Source organism: Amia ocellicauda, chromosome 16 (genome assembly GCF_036373705.1).
Source record: "Amia ocellicauda isolate fAmiCal2 chromosome 16, fAmiCal2.hap1, whole genome shotgun sequence".
In the NCBI taxonomy this organism is placed as follows: domain Eukaryota; kingdom Metazoa; phylum Chordata; class Actinopteri; order Amiiformes; family Amiidae; genus Amia; species Amia ocellicauda.
In genome coordinates this window covers 26,788,305-26,809,655 of record NC_089865.1, presented here as the reverse complement: position 1 = coordinate 26,809,655, position 21,351 = coordinate 26,788,305, and the positions used below count along the sequence as shown (strand labels likewise).

The 21,351-nt window shown below is 40.5% G+C and overlaps 1 long non-coding RNA gene across 1 annotated transcript; it reads left to right on the top strand.

The window, feature by feature from the left end:
- The first annotated feature begins 275 nt into the window (after nucleotides 1-275).
- On the top strand, nucleotides 276-21,114 carry LOC136711878 (uncharacterized). Its single transcript, XR_010804785.1, has 4 exons — nucleotides 276-589; nucleotides 1,016-1,116; nucleotides 15,486-15,597; nucleotides 17,641-21,114. It is a non-coding gene; the product is annotated as an uncharacterized LOC136711878 (long non-coding RNA).
- The last annotated feature ends 237 nt before the right edge of the window (nucleotides 21,115-21,351 follow it).

Sequence of the window (21,351 nt, the reverse complement as noted above, 5' to 3'; positions counted from 1 at the left end):
TACTGTGTTGCTTTTGTGCGATATTTTTCAAAAATGCTTTACTGTTGAAGTGAGATCGGGGGGGGGGGCAACCTTGAGGCTGGCAACCCTGAGGCTCTCATGTCACACCTCCGACAGACCAATGCTTGCGTTTGTGTAGCGAACTTTTCCACAGTTCTGCGCGTATCTGCACTGCTCCACCAATGGGATCGTTGGAATTCTGCAGATCTGTGCAGGCCTGCAGAAATCTGCGCGGACAACAACGCGACCAACGAAAACGTGAGGCTGTTATGCGGTTCCATCCCACAAACCGGGCCGTTGCCATTCCAAGAGGCTGTTTTGAAAACTGACGGAATAATGCATCAGTATTTGACTGAGTTTAATTCCCAGCTCGCCTCTGTCCTGGAGGATGCAGTCAAAACAGCGATATGTGAAATTACAAAGCTGTTTGAGGTCCGTTTGACTGCTTTCCAGCTCGAAATGGCCCAAAGTAAAGCAGGAGAATACGGACTGAAGAGTGCGGGACAGGCGGCTCCGTGTGTGGCCTGTCGCGGTGCTGAAGTCCGGGCAGCAGAGCAGGAATGGCGGAGAGAGACGGAAGACACAGCTGGTAAGAGAGGAGTCGTGATGCGACATCATTTCCGCCGAGCCGCGGCCAGGCAGTGCATTTGACAGTGGTTTCCATTGAGCATGGTACAGAGAGATGCGCATATTTAAACCATATTGGAAACTGTTCCAAGAGGGGAGGAGGTTACGGTATTGAGATGAATCACTTTTTATTATTGTTATTGTACACGTTGAATGTGTTGCACATGGTTTGGTTTTCAGAACTGATGTACAGTATATTAAAGTAGCTGTCCTGTTTACAATCACACATCACTTTGATCACACAATTTGAGATTACAGCACGATTCTCTATGCCGCTAAATGCTGCATATTTTTAAATAAAAAATAGTTTCACATTTTAAATGTTGTTTTTTTCGAATTAATTTGTATGTTTATAATTGTTCTATAACTCTGCCCTGAATGAATGAAGAGGTGTCCTGTGTCCAGTCTGCAGAGGGAGTGACTGAGCTGTATCCTGTGCATTTCAAACAGGAGGGAACAGGACTGGAATCTGTCCTCAGTGAAGAGGAGGTGAGGGATGTAAATATGTAAAAATTATGAGTGAAGGGATACTGATACAGCGAACAAGTTGCAACGGACCAATTGCCTATAATTGATCGTTACATTTATTGTTTGTATTAGTAAGTACTTTCGAACGGCAAAGGGCTTATGTCAGTACTTTATTAAGAAATTATTTCCTCTGTTATGTGACCCCCATACATATAACCCACAGCGGTCAAGTCCTCTAGAGAAGACCGGTTTGATACTAAATTTATCACAGTAGGTTACTAATACGAACACAGATTAGCGACGAGGTTGATCTGCATGAATTCACCTGGAGGCTGTTTCGTTTTGTACAAGATATGGGTGTATTAAAAATGTAAATGGACAGCATGTAATTACAAAAATAGGATAAAGAAAAGCAAGGGGCATACATTTAAGAGAGTGAAAGTGAGATGGGGGAAAATAATGTTCGAAAAGAATACTGACAGTTTTGCCATCTCTGCTATTTTAGGTCCTATATTCTTCCTTTGCATGAATAGAAAAGTCGAGTTTCTTAAATTTAGACGCTTGATAGTGTTACTCATTAGTGTTAGATGTAGGAGTGTATAAATAAACTTGACAAAAGCGAAACACAAACCAAACCCACAATTGTTGTGCAGGGGATGGACTTCACAATGGCCTAGTTTTACAAAAAGCTCTGGAACGCATCCAGTGTTCTGACAAACTGAGCTTCCCTATCAAAATGAGCTACCCGGTAGTCTGGAAAAAATGGTGTCTGGACATGTCTGCCAGTGGAAACGGGGCATAATAGTCACGTGTACACTGCCATTTCTGAGCAGGGTCAACTTTTCAGGTACCACAGGTGTCTTTGCATGCGCACTAGCACTAAGTCCAAACTGAATTATATACATATATTAAATTAGTCCTTAGAACACAGAGCTATATATATATATATATATATATATACACTCACATAAAGGATTATTAGGAACACCTGTTCAATTTCTCATTAATGCAATTATCTAACCAACCAATCACATGGCAGTTGCTTCAATGCATTTAGGGGTGTGGTCCTGGTCAAGACAATCTCCTGAACTCCAAACTGAATGTCTGAATGGGAAAGAAAGGTGATTTAAGCAATTTTGAGCGTGGCATGGTTGTTGGTGCCAGACGGGCCGGTCTGAGTATTTCACAATCTGCTCAGTTACTGAAATTTTCACACACAACCATTTCTAGGGTTAACAAAGAATGGTGTGAAAAGGGAAAAACATCCAGTATGCGGCAGTCCTGTGGGCGAAAATGCCTTGTTGATGCTAGAGGTCAGAGGAGAATGGGCCGACTGATTCAAGCTGATAGAAGAGCAACTTTGACTGAAATAACCACTCGTTACAACCGAGGTATGCAGCAAAGCATTTGTGAAGCCACAACACGTACAACCTTGAGGCGGATGGGCTACAACAGCAGAAGACCCCACCGGGTACCACTCATCTCCACTACAAATAGGAAAAAGAGGCTACAATTTGCACAAGCTCACCAAAATTGGACAGTTGAAGACTGGAAAAATGTTGCCTGGTCTGATGAGTCTCGATTTCTGTTGAGACATTCAGATGGTAGAGTCAGAATTTGGCGTAAACAGAATGAGAACATGGATCCATCATGCCTTGTTACCACTGTGCAGGCTGGTGGTGGTGGTGTAATGGTGTGGGGGATGTTTTCTTGGCACACTTTAGGCCCCTTAGTGCCAATTGGGCATCGTTTAAATGCCACGGCCTACCTGAGCATTGTTTCTGACCATGTCCATCCCTTTATGACCACCATGTACCCATCCTCTGATGGCTACTTCCAGCAGGATAATGCACCATGTCACAAAGGTCCAATCATTTCAAATTGGTTTCTTGAACATGACAATGAGTTCACTGTACTAAACTGGCCCCCACAGTCACCAGATCTCAACTCAATAGAGCATCTTTGGGATGTGGTGGAACGGGAGCTTCGTGCCCTGGATGTGCATCCCACAAATCTCCATCAACTGCAAGATGCTATCCTATCAATATGGGCCAACATTTCTAAAGAATGCTTTCAGCACCTTGTTGAATCAATGCCACGTAGAATTAAGTCAGTTCTGAAGGCGAAAGGGGGTCAAACACAGTATTAGTATGGTGTTCCTAATAATCCTTTAGGTGAGTGTATATATATATATATATATACATACATATACACACACACACAAAAGAAAAACCTGTCGTCACCAATGCACTTACATTTTTGTTTTCACAACCAAAGCATTTTAAATAAAAATACAAATATGTTTTGCTAACATAGTTACTTTTTGCAACCAAATCATTTCAAATAAAATCACAATATATATATATATATATATATATATATATATATATATATATATATATAACATAAAATAACATTTTCATTCATGTTAGTTTTAACTATTTATAATAAGGTAAGTAGGGAAGCTTCTGTTATCTGCTCAACTAATGTCTGCCACCTGCCTTTAAAGCACCCGCGGCCGCACTAGCACGTAAGTCCAAACTTAATTATATGTAGGCTTATATATTACATTAGACCTTTATAACAAATAATTAATTTGTTACGAGATAAAATATGCAAGTTCATTGGTTTTCACAACCGAAGCATAAAACACACAAATATATATTTTTGCGAACCTAAACCTTTAGCAAGCCATTTAGTGTTAGTTAACAATATTTTATTTATAAGAAGGGAAGTAGAGAAGCGTTATCTTATCTGCTCCACTGATGTGAAGTGTGTTTGTCTGCCGCTTGCCTTTAAAACAAACGCAACCGCAGTGCATGCCGGGACTTGAGGTGGTTTCTGGAAGTGCGTTGCACAGCCGTGGCACAGTGCTGCAGAAGACTCGGACTATATGATAAAATTAGTGCTCTAAATATTGAATTCAAAATATAAATATATGTCGTAAACGAAAAAACAAATGGCAAACGTTTGAGTTTCGTTTTGATTTTACAACGGGGGAGCTGAAGAAATGAGCTTTTACATAATTTTTTTAAAAATATGTAAAAAATAAATATATATATATATATATATATATATATATATATATATATATATATATATGTGTGTGTGTACATAAACTACACCTCACCATAAAGAAGAGTGCATGTTTCAACGTTAAACTATTTATTTAAAAGTGTAAATCTTTGTAAATAATGTAAGTCACATTGTTGTTGATCTGTGCTTAACCACTTTGTAGAATTCTAGCTACATCAGACAGTAGGTACCTTTCCTGCCCAGCTCCTCCACGATAACTTGACATATATTGTCCGTATATAGATATTTGCTCTGTTGTATAGTTATTCGTGGTTAGACACGCAGATCATAAGGTTTTCCAATTCACGTCTTCCTCTCGCGTTTCATTGTCCGATGTAATTTTTAAACGCACATAAAATCAGATCAAATCAAATCGAACACAGTCGGTGTGCTAGGTGAGAGAGGGAATATGAACACTCCTGTTTTTCTCTTTTCATGCAAGTTATGATCATTTGCATCATCCAGTGTGCATGTAAATTTAAATATTGTGCTACTATGCATACTCGTATTGTCTCTCATTTCAGGAAAGAAAAGAATCTACCTCCACAGTCCAGTATTGGACTGCCGTGGAAGCTATTTCATGTAGAAAAGCCTGTAAACACTGAATATAATGTTTACCTTCTTTTTCATCAATGTAAAAACACCCGTTAATATATACACTATGTGCAATAAAGCCCTTTATTTTTTGCACATATGTTTTCTATTGGTTTTATAACTGCCATCTCAAGTTGTTTTAAAGAGAGCATTACGCAAGATGAGGAAAAACTCAAAACTTTAATAAAACACTTGCATTTAACTGGAATTATTTATATTTGATTAATCGATTAATCAAAGTAGTAATTGACAGATTAATCAATTAACAAAATAGTTGTTTGTTGCAGCCCTAAATAATACTACATTAAATTCGTATATACAGAGCTTTATTACCGATTCATATTATTATTCCATATGATTCATTACTTTAACCTGCATACTTTAATTCCCTATAACATTTTCTATAGTATACTGTAGACCAGGGGCGTTTCTCGACTGAAAGTTATAGTGGGGCTTAGTAGCTTTGTGCTGACGGTGTTTTCTTCGCGGTGTCAGCGGGGTGACGGTGTTTCATCACCGCAGCATTGTAGTTCTTTGATCATAATATTTTTAGGGTGGCTGAGAGAAAATATAGGGGGGCTGAAGCCACACTAAAAAGGTTCTAGCCCCTGCTGTAGACCATTGTGATTTATTACAGTTGCTACTTGTACATCATCTACTAATTATAATAACTATATTACATTAAGTTAATGTACATAATACTGTATTATGTGCAGAACACTACGTATTCTGCTTCTTTGAATAATAATAATTGTATATTGAACTAACATATAGCCTACATATTACAATAATACACTAAATGAATAATGTATTATACTAATACTTCTGCTATCTCTAATATAACACTACATAGAACCGATTATTAGTGTGCATGTGAGCTCGTTCCTGTTTAAAAGTAGAGCCTGAGTGTACGTGCTTTTGTGACCCTCCTATGGTAAAGAAACTGTTACACTATTAATCCCTATTATATCCCATTGCACTTAGTGCTAATAGAGCTTAATATGACATTTATGTTTTCTTTTGATTGTAGTACTGGTATATGCCTGTTTTTTGTGATTAATAGCAGAATGTAATCATGTCGTTTGTCAGAACATATCCATTATTCATAGTATTAGGAAGTGCCTATAACTGTGAACGTACGCATAGTAATGGTATGTTTAAAGCACATTAAACGTGTTCTACATAAAACATGTCCCCTCTGACAATTTCCACTCTATAAGTACTGACACTACGTGATAATACATTTAAACTGGCCTCTATTCAATCTTTTTTTTCTAACATTGCGATTAATATTATTTACAACAGCTACTGCTACTACTTCTACTACTACTACTACTATTAATACTAATAATAACAACTTACATTTACATACTATGACTAAACATATGAATGTATCTGTGATATAATTACTAAGCTGCATACTTTTACATACTATTATGTATTATTCAAGTATTTTCCAAAGTATTATACTTCTGTGTGGTTACAATCATATTAGCCTGCATAGTATTACATATTTTTGTTTTTGTCATACTTAAAGAGACCAACTTAATAATAATAATAATAATAATAATAATAATTATAATAATAAATAATATGTTATATAGCGCCCCATAACATTTCACAGTATTTTTTAATTGTCAATAATAATACATGTAACCTAAACATATGATTGATGGTATACTGTAGTACCTTGTCATGTACTATAGTATAGTATAACAAATACTACAGTACACTGTTTTATACCATATTTTATACTACACTTTTATAGAATACTGTAGTACCATGTGACACACTATAGGATTTACTAAAGCACTACAACATATACTGTACTACACACTGTATTATATATTATTCTGTAGTACCTTGCAATGTACTATAGTACTTCATACAGTAGTACAGCAAATACTATAGTACACTATAACACTACTATGGTATACTACAGTTTACAGTTGTACCTTGGGTCATACTATAGAAGTTACTAAAGTACTATTGGAAATACTATGGCTTACTGTATACTATGTTATACTATAATATGTTGCAATGTACTATACTTACTACAGTAATACAACACATACTATAGTATTGAACTATATTATACTGTGGTAACTTGTGATATACAGATAGTGCTCTGTTACTCTGTACTAACACGTGATATACTATAAGGTGCTGGAGTATTTACTATAGTACTATAACAAATACTGTGGTACAGTACTGTATACCTACTACAGTACAACAAATACTATAGTATACTGCTTTATACTATATTATACTATAATACCTTGTGACATACTATAGTATTTACATAAAATACTGTGATATACTGTGTACTATATTATACTGTACAACCTTGTAATGCACAATAGTAATACTACAGTACTACAACAAATACTGTAGTATAATGTATACTATATTATACTGTAGTGTCTTGCAATTTACTATAGTACTTACTATAGTACTACAACACATTTGTGTACACATATATATCGTATACTACTGAAACATACTGTCACATGCAGACAAAGACTTTAGCATTCGAGATTACTGTTAATATACTGTTATTGTTGATTTCTGGCTGGCAGTTAAAATAGTATTTTTTTTGTCAAAAAAGGTTATTCATTTGGAGACAAGTGTGTGAAGAAACATAACAAATAAAATGGAAAATCGACATGAATCGTTACATTTATTATTGAAAGACAAATCAAATTGAAGATTTGTGCAATTGTTACACCCCTATTAGGCTGGCCAGGTTTGCTCATACAGTATTCCCAGAGTTAACTCTTGCTAATTACATTTACATTGATAGGAATGAAGTGGTTACAATAGTCTGTAAAGTTAAAACAATGAATGTTAGCTACACATTTGTACTGTACTGGTAGTAGTCTGCATTATTTCCAGCATCAAGTTGGCAAAGATATATCGACTATATATACCGACTGTGATATGTAAAGTTATGTCGATTATATTAATGTATTCAAAGCCGTTGAAAGTTAATCAAGTACATGTGACCGCTTTTACTTAATTTCTTCGATAGCTCAAGTGTAGGCTCAAGTGTCTTACAAGTTGTTACACACAAAAAAAATACACTGTCTCTAAGGTAAAAATTAAGGTAAATATTTGCATATATCTTTGTAAGTAATTTCAACTTTAGCTATTAAGTACATTTTACAAACCCATAATTTTCAGACAAACACTACTAAATTAAGTTAAATCAACATTACTTATTTATATTCATATTCATAGGAATATTAAGCTGATCCAACTAGCAATGTTATGTCAGTTCTAGTCAAAATCTGATGCATATTGTTGACTTTAACATATTAATTATTAATTACTCAATTATATGAAGTAACGAAAATTAATACAATTTAAACTTGTTTATTGTCAAGTGTTGTACACAAACAATTGTATGCTAAAATTGATAACATGCTGCCGAACTGCTTCAAATTATCAACCAGATTTTTACACTTTGGTTATATTAACTGGGTCAGTCTTGTTAAGTAGATTGTTCGGGTAACAAATTAAAAGAGCACTTCTTGAAAACATTTTACAGAACACAAAAAAACAATAAGGAAAGTGAAAGAAAAAATGCATTAACTTCTGACAATAAGCTCTGCTGCTTGGTCAACCCCAGTTATCTGAAAAAGGAAGCACTGTCCAAGGGGGAGGGGTTTCCACGCACTCTATAAAAGCAGCCATTAGCCCCTTCACACGTCACTCAAACACATCCCTTCCAAGGGAGGAGGCAGCGAGCTGATAAGGACTGTAGTCACGCTCTATCGGGAACTGTCTGCAATCAGCATATACAAAACAGGGCTACAGAGTTTAACACTTATGCCCTCCGCTTACAATAGCAAGACTGGCTCTTCTACTAGTGCAGCTAGGAGCAAGGCCATATATCTACTTGCACAATATATGGCGCCGGCAATCAAGCAACTTTGTGCGCCATCTGTGCATTAACGTGGCTGTGAACCCCTGATCCTGCAGGAGCGGGGCCACAGACCCACTGAAATAACACACAGCTGGCTAGTCAACTGAGTAGCCACAGTTGGACATAAGTATATACAGCGTGGCAACGGGAACATTCATCTGGTCACATCTGTCTTGCTCCAAAGAGAAGGGAGGAGGATGAAAAGCCATTCACTCAATAGGCCTGTTGACATGAAATGGAGACAGCACTTTCAGGAGAAATGCAGGGTTAGGCCTAGTGTTTCTAGCTCGGGGACCTGGGTTTGGCATAGGTATAAAACGGGGGTTGACAAAAAAAAAAAAAAAAAACATAATTGCGTGCACAGTGCAACAGCAAACTCTTGTATACTTGTATAATTGATGTTCATTCAGTAACCTGTTGGAAAAACCTACAATATACACTCACCTAAAGGATTATTAGGAACACCTGTTCAAATTCTCATTAATGCAATTATCTAACCAACCAATCACATGGCAGTTGCTTCAATGCATTTAGGGGTGTGGTCCTGGTCAAGATAATCTCCTGAACTCCAAACTGAATGTCTGAATGGGAAAGAAAGGTGATTTAAGCAATTTTGAGCGTGGCATGGTTGTTGGTGCCAGACGGGCCGGTCTGAGTATTTCACAATCTGCTCGGTTACTGGGATTTTCACGCACAACCATTTCTAGGGTTTACAAAGAATGGTGTGAAAAGGGAAAAACATCCAGTATGCGGCAGTCCTGTGGGCGAAAATGCCTTGTTGATGCTAGAGGTCAGAGGACAATGGGCCGACTGATTCAAGCTGATAGAAGAGGAACTTTGACTGAAATAACCACTCGTTACAACCGAGGTATGCAGCAAAGCATTTGTGAAGCCACAGCATGTACAACCTTGAGGCGGATGGGCTACAACAGCAGAAGACCCCACCGGGTACCACTCATCTCCACTACAAATAGGAAAAAGAGGCTACAATTTGCACAAGCTCACCAAAATTGGACAGTTGAAGACTGGAAAAATGTTGCCTGGTCTGATGAGTCTCGATTTCTGTTGAGACCTTCAGATGGTAGAGTCAGAATTTGGCGTAAACAGAATGAGAACATGGATCCATCATGCCTTGTTACCACTGTGCAGGCTGGTGGTGGTGGTGTAATGGTGTGGGGGATGTTTTCTTGGCACACTTTAGGCCCCTTAGTGCCAATTGGGCATCGTTTAAATGCCACGGCCTACCTGAGCATTGTTTCTGACCATGTCCATCCCTTTATGACCACCACGTACCCATCCTCTGATGGCTACTTCCAGCAGGATAATGCACCATGTCACAAAGGTCCAATCATTTCAAATTGGTTTCTTGAACATGACAATGAGTTCACTGTACTAAACTGGCCCCCACAGTCACCAGATCTCAACCCAATAGAGCATCTTTGGGATGTGGTGGAACGGGAGCTTCGTGCCCTGGATGTGCATCCCACAAATCTCCATCAACTGCAAGATGCTATCCTATCAATATGGGCCAACATTTCTAAAGAATGCTTTCAGCACCTTGTTGAATCAATGCCACGTAGAATTAAGGCAGTTCTGAAGGCGAAAGGGGGTCAAACACAGTATTAGTATGGTGTTCCTAATAATCCTTTAGGTGAGTGTATATTTTACCTTGAATGCTAGAGTCTCTGTTATAGTTGTTATGATACCAGAATTTTGACTTTGATACGGATACCAGGTTTAGTATCACAATACTCAATACCAAAGTGATACCACCATTGTTTTTTTTTGTTTTTTCCTATCAGCCAAAGGCACAGAATAACCTTTGGGCTTTTGTTTTCCAAGCACTGAACAAAATGCTGATAACTGTGTACATAAACCTAAATAGCTCACTATAAAACTAAAACACCATTATAAATAACTGTAATATTTCTCTCACAAGCAGGTAATTTGTTACAGAACAGCAACAATGTTTGTTTTTTTTCCCCAAGGAATTACACATTATACTAATTTACTACAAAAAGGAAAAAAATTGAAATTAAGGTTGTCTGTTCGTCCCTTGTGAGTTTCCTGGAGGTGACAAATGTGAATTACTAGCCCACATGGCAAACGTTTTTTCTCCTGTGATTTATCGATTGATGTACATTTAATTGACTACACTAACCCAGAGTTAATCAGTCAGTTTAAACACTAATTTAACATAATGACGCACATCATCGATAACACTATGTAACACATTTTTTGTTCCTGGGTAGTCATTGTTATTTACATGGATTTATACTAAAGTAATACAAAAATTACTACAAGACATTTATAAGTGAGTAGTTGTTCAAGATTTTAATCAGTTTCATTTGCACTTTGTGTCTCAGGGGGGCGGAGATGCATTTTCCACTCAAATAATGCCTTATAAGTACATTATACATGCATATTCCTTTTAGCTGAAGTTGTTCTGAATTCATAGTTACCAAAAATATTGTGGTTCATAGCAAAAGCATATTGTTTTTATAAGCTACAATGTTAAAATCTGTTTCTCTCTCTCTCCTCTGCACTCTCAGCAGTGAGCTCTGACCAGTGCATAATCTGACACCTGTCTAATCAGCTTCAGTTCCAGGGTTTCAGAGTCCTTTGGCATGGCTAAATATTCATAGAAAAGGTACAAGATCTCAAGGGCTGATGATAGACCATAGTAATGTCCTTTTCATTTGTGAATACCATGCCCATGTTCTGCAGCCAAGAAAGATGCAATGTAAACACTACAGCCAAATCTCAGCTATGCAGCACAATAAACCACATGAAGTAATTCTTAGTAATACATTCCCCAATTTTGGGTGCATCCACCCAATTTGAGATGAGTTCAGAGGCTTAAACGAATGTGTAACTTAAAAAAGAGAAAAAAAGCCCAAATGTTTTTTCCCTAATGGGCTACGAGGAAACAAGATTGCCACTTTATTATCGCAGCACTTGCTCATGGACAATGATAGGTTATTATCATAACCCCGGTTCCCTGAGGAAGAAAGACAGCCATTACCTAACGGGAAGAGCCTTCTGACCTGCCAATCATTGAAAACATGTACCAAAGCTGCCCAATAGGGGCCCTGCTGTCAGGAGATACCCGCCCCCGGTGTCTGTGAAAAGTCTCCTCCTGACGCAGCTCCCTGCCTTTTCTTCATCAGGAAGGTCGTCTGGCCGTGCGACTCCTGAAGAGTAATGGCTGTCTTTCTTCCTCAGGGAACCGGGGATATGATAATAACCTATCGTTCCCTTTCAAATCGAAAGACAGCCATTACCTAATGGGAAGACTATACCAGAGCTGTCGTGAGTCCTGACACCTGACTAAGTCTAAACCCACAATGACAAGGATAGCAGAGCCTCACAGCGCCTGAGGACTAGCAGTTTGAAGTACCTGGGTGCCCAAGCCTGGGCGCAGCCGGTCCGCCTCGTTGAGGTGGTATAACCTTGTGAAGGTCTGTTGCCCGGACCAGGTCGCAGCATTGCACAGTTCTTGCAGTCTGGCACCTTGAAAAAGAGCCCATGACATGGCTTGTCCCCTCGTTGAGTGCGCTGAGATGTGTTCAGGCAATGGAACATTAGCAGTCTCTTAGGTGAGCCAGATCGCATCCGCCACCCAGTGCGCCAGTCGCTGTTTTGAAGCTGCCCTCCCTCTAGTGGTGGAACCGTAGCAGACAAACGTAGCTTTTCGGATTTGCGGCTCTGCGCAGTCCTCCGCATATAGCACCTCAAAGCCCGGACAGGGCAGAGTGTGTGTAGTCTGCGGTCCTCTTCCGATTCGTGTGGAGGGGGATGGAAAGACTCCAGGACAATAGGTTTATTTATATGAAACGCCGACATGACCTTGGGCAGGAAGGCTGGGTTCATCCTGAGAGTGACTCTGTCATTGCTTCCCGAGAAGATCAGACGGGCTTTATCCACAGACAATGCGTGAATTTCTCTAATTCTCCTTGCCAAAGTTATCGCTACAAGAATAGCTACCTTGAGCGAGAGGAAGCGGAGCTCTGTTGTGGAGATGGGCTCAAAGGGAGCACCGCTCTGTCCTTTCAGCACTAATTCCAAGTCCCAGGCTGGAATTGTATCCTTTATCGGTGGTCTCAAGCATCTTGCACCTTTCAGAAACTGGATCGCCAGGACATGCATTCCTGGGGAGACATTGTCAATTTTATCGTGACATGTCGATATGGCAGCCAGATAAACTTTCAGCGTAGATGCAGATTTCCCGTCTTCAAGCAGCTGTTGCAGGAAGCACAGGATTGTAGATAGGAGGCATGACACGAGATCTACACGTCTCTGTAGATACCAGTTCTGAAAAACTGACCACTTCTGAGTATATTGGGCCCTGGTGGAGGGGGCCCTGGCCGATTGCAGCGTTTCCACGACATTCGCAGGCAGCCCTAGAGACATCAGACGATGCCTTTCAGGGGCCAAACCCACAACTTCAGCTGTGCTTGAGTCAGTAAGTCCCGCCCCCACCATTGCGTACATCACCTCCGCCTGTCTGGAAGTCACAGGAGCCGACGCCGGCTGGTTCCATGTGGACTGTACAATGTCCAAATAGTCGTTAAGCAAGGGGAGTCTCCGCGGGCCTCGCGGTCTTCTCCCTGACGAATTGGTTTTTGGGAACCTGCTCCTGGGCACACCATGGGACGTCCACCGCCGTAGCCGCTTTGATCTCTACGCTCAGCCCTTGAAACAGTTCCGACACTGAGCTCGCTCTCTCGGTCTCCTCCACAAAGGAAAGCGCATCCGAGATATCGGAATGAGAAGCCACGTGAGATAGCGCCTCTTCCGGTGGCGGTGGTAGTCGGGGTGGCGGCTGAGGAAAATGGGGGGCTTCCTCTCCAGTCAGAAGATGGGCCACCACTGTGTTCAGTATTTGTTGTTGAGAGTCCAGCCTGTCCGCCAGCACCCCGACTGTTTAGATCAATGACGCAATCCCTTCAGTCTCTTGTCTCCTGCGACGTGGAGGGGTTCGCGGAGTGCCTCGCTGATCAGGAGCGGGAGCATCTCGCCCTTGGGGATCTGCGTCTCGGAGAGCGTGCTCTCCTCCCAGGGAGCATCTACGAGGAAGTGGAGGTGGAGATGGGGAATCCGACTGCACTCTCGCTGAGGACGAGCGTCTCCACCCTGTCCCCCACAGAGCAGAGCCCACAGAGGAGTGGTGAGCGGAGCTAGCTGGCCGGAGACGGCTGGCAGACGGGGAGTTTCTAGCCCTCTTACGGCATGTTGCCTCAGTAAAAGCCGCACAATGCAGACAGCCGCCTTACCCCGTCAGCGCATTCCTGGCGTGCTCCTCTCCTAGGCAAGGCACAGACAGATCGTGTCCATCGTCCGAGGGCAGCTTGCCCTGGCATCCGGAACAGCGATGCCTGTGAGAAGGTCCGTCTCTAGATCATCCACGTCCAGACCCTCCAAGTATATCGACAGCTCTCGTGGTAGAAGCACTTCATCAAACTCCTCCACTCTGAGAAGTCGAGGTTGTCAACGTTGAAGTCCAAGAGGTCAACACGGGTGTCCAGAGGTCGATGGTCGATCCATGTCGACAGCAGGGTCGAGGGATCAGTGGGGTTGGTCGACAAGCTGTTAAAATCGAGCGGGTTAAAATCTTGGCTTATTGGTTTATTTGCCCAACATGTAAATTCCCTGGCTGCTGCGCACCTCCACTACACTCCCCCCAGGGCGACTTACATTTGAACCCAATCTAAGTGAAGTACCTTGCTCAAGGGTACAACAACATTGCCCCACCTGGGACTTGAACCCACAACCTTCCAGAGCCCTAACCACAACTCTACATTGCTGCCTCCTCTATGACCCTCTTTGTTACACCCCTACTGTAAGTTACAGATGTAGAAAAGGATGTAACAAGAGGAAACACACTTTTCTTTTTGTCAAGTGGGATTTAAATGTATACTACATTTTTTAAATTAAAATATTAATATATAACTGCTGAGCCTGCAACAATATAACCTAAACATGGGCCTCTTTGGCATTAGGCTATGAGCCAGCTATGTGTGAACATAACCAATAGCAGATGTGGATTGACCTTTCATAAATGGTTAAGTTGAGGCCCTGCAGAACAAACTAGAACAAAAGGAGAGAAAAAAAATTCCAGCAACCAAGAATCCTTTACAGGGGAGAAAAATACACTACAGCTATGAATGTCTTACAATATCCAGGCAAAATCAGCTCTGCTCTGTGCTCTAAAGCGTTGATTGTAATAGTTTTGTTCAGTAGACCAATAGTTTTCATATTAAGGTATTCCTCCATCTTTAATTAACAAATGTTTTTTTACAGATTATACAAGATTTGTTATGATTAATCCCCTACATTTTAAAGTAATTTTGAAATGTATTGAACCTCCTTATAAGCTTAAAAATGTTTTGTCTGGACCTCAGATCACATTCAAGACCTTTATCTTTAATTTGTGTTCATTGCTGTTGTCCTCTTAATCATTAATTCAAACCAACTGTTTGTTTAAATAAAGCAAATTCAAATGTTTCCCAATTCTGATGCCATTGACCACTCTGAGTTTCGTGTAAGGATCGAAACTCTCTGGGAACACTGCCCTAAAGCTAATGCCATTTCTATGCAACTATAAGACTGTTCTGTAAGGAATAAAGAACACGTTAAAGTAGTCTTACTGCTACAGTTTGGATGTAATAATAGACATTCCCCATTTGTGTGTCAAGATGATGTGTTAGAGCTGTATCTGTAGGAAAGTAATGGACAGCAATGTGCCTCTGATGCTGCCGGTCAGAGTGAACCTCACACTCCTCTATTCCAGTCTGCAGCCATGGAAGAGCTCAGGCCTGAAGGACTTCTTACTGAAGAGAGGAGAACTGGAAAGGACTCGGCCAGCAGTGACCTGCAGGGAGCGCTGAGGGTCAGAGGGACAGGTGAGTGTGGAGGATTGATATTTTTTTATTGACCGCATGATTCAGATCTTTGGTTTTGCAGTTGTGTGCTTTCTTTAAATTTTTTCATATGCATATTTATATTCTTTGAAATTTCCAATTATTTTATTACATTTTCTTCCAATTTGCCTTTTACCAAAAAAATCAGTGTATTAAATTACCATTTGTACTACTCGTAATTAGGCTTCCATGCACGAAGTGCTGGAAGCCTATTGTTTTTGTTAGGATTTTTATTATTATTAGGCTTCCATGCACAAAGTGCTGGAAGCTTATTGTTTTTGTTAGGATTTTTATTAGGCTTCCATGCACGAAACTCGCAAATGTTGTAGACACTACACGTGTCGGTCACATGGTGCCGCCGCCATGTTTCGATTAGAGGCGAAATTGTGAAATGCTACAAAAATCTTCTTCTCCAAAACCAACGGACACATGCATATGCAACTTCATACACATGTATACCTTATGGCCTACTGTTACGCTTGTTCATCAGAAGTTGCTCAGTCTAACGCTTTGTCCGCCAGGCTGCGTTTTCTGATTCAAGCTTTGGTGCCTTCTACTCCATGCCGCTTATACCCACTGTGCCACAAATTGGTATGCATGACACTAGTACAGAGTACTACCAAGGTTGTTAAAGGCGAGTTGCCCCAGTGGAAAAACATGAGTACTGTGGGCCAATGAAAAAAAACATACGCGCCCCTTCAGACAAGTTACACATTTCCTGCACACTGGAATGCAGTACACACATGAAACTCTGCACATGTGTGTATGCCTCTGCCTTGAAGAGAAAACCAGAGAATAAAGTTTGTGGGGTACACGGTTTAGCCGTAATGTTGGATTTAACATGAATCCGCATGCGAATATGAAAACGGTTACTACTCCAGAAAGATAAAGCCCAGTGCCCTGAAACTTTGCATGTCTTACATAGACACTGCTATCTATCATGTCTGCAAGAGGCAAGTGACTGTGTGCAACAACATTGCAGCCACAAGAAAATGACTGTGCACATATGCAAAATACACATCAGCAAAATTCAAAAACTCACCAAATTGTGTTACATTATGTCACTTATGACAGCAAATATCTTCAGAACTATATCCTAATGAACTTAAATTGTCAGTGATTAAACTAGAAGAAAGATCTGTCAAAGTTGATGAAGCCAAGTTGATAGGACACAAAATCTTGCTGCTGTACATCAACCAAAATGAGAGCTTTGCATGTCAGCCACATCATGACATACCTTATGTAGACCTCTACCTCCATCATGAGGCCAAACTTCGGAATTGCAATCTGCATCTTGAATGACAATGAAAATTTCACATATATGCTAGAATTAAGTGAAAAATACAATGGTACCGTTCAAAATTGATGAATTCAATCAATAAATTAATATTATACTTCACTGACATTGAAATACACACTTCAAGTGACAAAAGATTGAAAAACTCAAATCTATACTACATTGGATTAGAATTGAAAATTACACATTTAATAACACATGCATTTAAACTACAAAATGCCTGCTCAAATCATGGAAGCCTTAAAAGTTGCATGCAACTTCTAGTTAGTTTTTATTTTTCTGTTCAGTCAAAGTGCAATTTTTTTTTAATTAACTGGAGTGGGTGCAGGGACATCTAAGGCCTAGTAGTTGTATTACAATTGAAAAACAAGTATAAAACACAGGGCCCTAGTCATAGCATGTAATCAAACCTCTGTTGCTGGTGCAGATTGATAAAACTTGTTTTTAATTGAATTAAAATGGCTCTGATTATATTTCTTGCTGCTTATGTATTTTGTAAGCCACACCAGCTATCCATGTCTCCATGTGATTTGCAGTGTGAAACATTTTAGGTTTATTACAGATACTGCAAAAGTTAGAGCTATGACTTTTCCCTTAAGTGGAATTACTCACTCAGTCTGTAGCCAGTGTCTTTCCAGAATGACTTCCCTTCTTCAACAATGTTAAAAGGCCTTCACTAATGTGTCAGTGGAGCTGCAGACAGTACTTCTGTTTTCTCTCTGTTCTAGGAGCTGTGGAGGCCAGTGATCGCTGTGATGGTGGTGAAACAAATTACATTGAGCATCGGCACTGTGAGGAGGACTGGTGCTGCGGTCGGAGGCAGGATGCAGAGCTAATGGCTACTGAAGGCAATGGGAAGATCAATTAGTAGCATAGGGGTGAACAGAGTCAGGAGGAGCATAATGGATTGCAGCCTGTCCACATGGCAGAGCCCGGACCTGGTTATGTTACACAAAGACACAATTCAGCTAGATCTGAGCACAGTAGAGGGGTGCTCAGTAACGTGTTTCCAGGAAACCTAGAAAATCTCAATGAAATGTGTGTTATTAAACAGGAAGAAACAGAAGTAGTGCTGAATGAACAGGATACCTTTGTTTCAAGACCACACACTGGTCTTCAGATGAAACCCCAATGTTTCCAAAATAAATTGCATGGACCTTCTATAGGAACTTCCTACACTGATGCACAAGACACCGTTTTGAATTGTGTCACTTACAGGACAGAGACTGAGCTCCAGTCTGTTAAACATGAGAACACAGAGACTGAGCTAGATACCTCCCAGCTGGAACAGTACAGAGAGGACAATGGAATCAGAGGACAACAGCCAGAACTAAGGATTCCTCTTCAGGAGGAAATGAGGCCTTGTTTATGGAGAGTGGAGAGACGATCATTACAACCCAAAAATCAGACCTCCAGCACTTACAGCCCACTGGCAGTGAACAGAAACACAGCAGAGTTCACTGGAAACCCTGAAGACTGTAATTACTGTCCACAGTGTGGAAAGAGCTTCAGAAGAGCTTCAGCTCTTAAAAGACACCAGAAAAGTCACACAGGAGAAAGACCTTACAGCTGTGATCAGTGTGGGAAGAGTTTCCTTAAATTAGGATACCTTAAAGTTCATTATCGCATTCATACAGGGGAGAGACCTTATAGCTGTGATCATTGTGGGAAGGATTTCCTTCAATCAGGACATCTTAAAGAGCATTATCGAATTCATACAGGAGAGAAACCATTTAACTGCAGTCAGTGTGAGAAGAGTTTCACTTATTCATCACAGTTTAAAAGACACTTGCGAATCCACAAAGGAGACGGACCTCACAGTAGTGTGGAGGGAGTTTTAGTGCATCAGGACAGCTAAAAGAATTCACCAAATTCACACGAGAGAGAGCGAGAGAGACACCATAATACAATTAATGTCCACTTGCGGATCCGCACAGGAGAGAGACCGTACAGCTATGCACAGTGTGGAAGGAGTTTGTCAGTCAGCAAGTCTTTAGTTTTAAGGGGGAATTCAAACAGGGGCATGGCTAGGTTTCTACTTGTAGTGGGGCATAAAAAAATGTCAATATGTAATTGATTTTAAGGTGTGATAAGTCTTTTAAGCTGATAATATAAGTTATCAAATACATTCAGTATAGTAATGCAAATTGAATTACTGCTCTCAAAGATGGAAACATGTCAGGATCCAAAAGCTGGTACATCATATATTGAGGAGCAGCACTTGCCTCTTTCTTGTGAGACAGAAAATGTTTTGCTACCATGACTTCCTCAGATTTCAGCTCAATATTTTAGTGATTGGAAATCTCTGCCAAAGATGGTTCAGATTGGAAGTGATCTGAGGCTGGACTGCAGGGCTTTATGCCTTTTAGAAGTTCAGTATTTACACTTAGAAAAACTCTGGTCAAGTTCAGCTGTCATTCTCTCTAGGGAAGGAAATAATATCCTTGTTAAGTTACAATTCAGTGAATCAGGCTCCCCAGTCAGCACTTCCAGCAACAGTGGAGACTCTCAGCAGAGACGAGCCCAGGAAGGAAAGTCACAGACACCAAAGCCAGTTCGTTTCTCTTCAGTTTATTTCACAGGAGTTTCAGGTCAGTCCTGAACCTGGATAATATTTTCTTGGCATATGTCCCGGGGCAGTTCTGAGACACGGGAAACTATTTCATAAGGTTTTCTTGTAATTAGTCCAGACATGGAGGCGCTGGTACCAAGGACACAGTACACACTGTATTGAATGTGTTAGATAGTTTCAGTTCACTACCCAAAGAACAGCCATGGCAGCAGAAATTATTTCCATCTGACGTGCAAATTAATCTGAGTAGGGAAAACATAATACAAACGAGTTTTAAATAGTAATTTATTGGAAAGTTTCTTATATTTTCTAACTGTCTTTTTAAGTTGCTCTGAACCACTAAGATCACATAATCACCCTGCTAGTTGCTTCAGCAACAAAATCCACCATACGTTTTTGCTTCCACTTTGTTCACAAGATGGCTCTGGGATCTGATAAACCTTACATTGGTTCCTCGTTCTGTCATACAAATCTACAGCCATGGCAATACTGTGTTTCTCTTCAGAGTGCCGCCAACAGCCTCTTTGTAGATCACTGCTTGAGCAAGGTCAACGGTCTCCTTTTGTAGAAATGTGTGGAATCCTTCAGTTACGAACAGGAGGGTCTGAGAGCTCTGGCTTCAGTGGCCATAATGGCATAGATCTTGGATTCTCTCAGTTCAGTGACAATAGTTGCAGTCACCTCTTGTGCACAGCACTCATTTCATTCTGGGATGATGGCAAGAGGTATGTACTGTGTGATGGCTTGTGTACTGTTGCAGGAAAGGGTCAAATAAAGCTTCATGCACTCAAGGAAGTTGCCTTGATTGTGGCTTGCATCTGTTTCATCATGACCATGAAGAGGTATTCCTTGCTTTCCTAACATGGAGGTAACTGGCACAGGTGCACCCCCCTGTTAACTGTCAGCTATCTGCATTTATTTCCCATCACTATTGATCCTCTACAATCTGGCTTCCGCACAGCTCACTCCACTGGGATTGCCCTCCTAGCGGTCACTGACTCCCTCAACTGTGCTTGGGCAGCCTCCCTCTCCTCAGTTCTAATACTCCTTGATCTCTCCGCAGCTTTTGACACCATCAATCACTCCATTTTCCTCTCCTGCCTCACCGACCTTTGGAATCTCTGGAACTGCTCTTGCCTGGTTCTCCTCCTACCTTAGTTAGTGACTGGACCTACCAAGAGACATGGTGAGGAAATCTGCTGCTCATCTGGTGTTCTCTCTGCCCTGAGTAGCACATGCTACTCCACTGGCTCTCGATCACTGCTCACATTCAGTTCACTACTTTGAGTATAATCTCTCCATACATTCCCTCCAGACCTCTCTGGTCTTCCTGTGGCAGAAGATTAACATTGCCTACTCCCCTTCCTCCAGGCCCCTAAGTGATGGAATGACCTTCCCATTGAGTCCCTGACCACCTTCTGATTGTACTTGTAATTTTGCTGATTATTCCCCATAGCAGTTCAGCACTCCTGTATCTATACACTTCTGTATTTGTGAAACTGTAATTGTATATTATGCTTGATTTGTTAATTTTGGAATGTATTTATTACACTTTTGTATTGCTCTGGTATTCTGTAAGTCACCCTGGATAAGGATGTCTGGATAAGAAATAAATATACTGTTGCCAACATGTCCACATACCGTTTATTAATGCTGATTGGCTCAGGAGCAATTTGTACCAAAACTTAGCAAATTGAGGAACAAAAAACACTGGCCAAAATGGTTTAATAGAGGTATGCAAAAAAATATCAAGAGGAAGAAAATGTTGTATAGTACATACAAAAGGGATGGTGATGAAACAAAATACATAGAATATGTTGAGCTGCAAAGAGATCTTAAGAAAGGGATCAGGAAAGCAAAGAGGGAA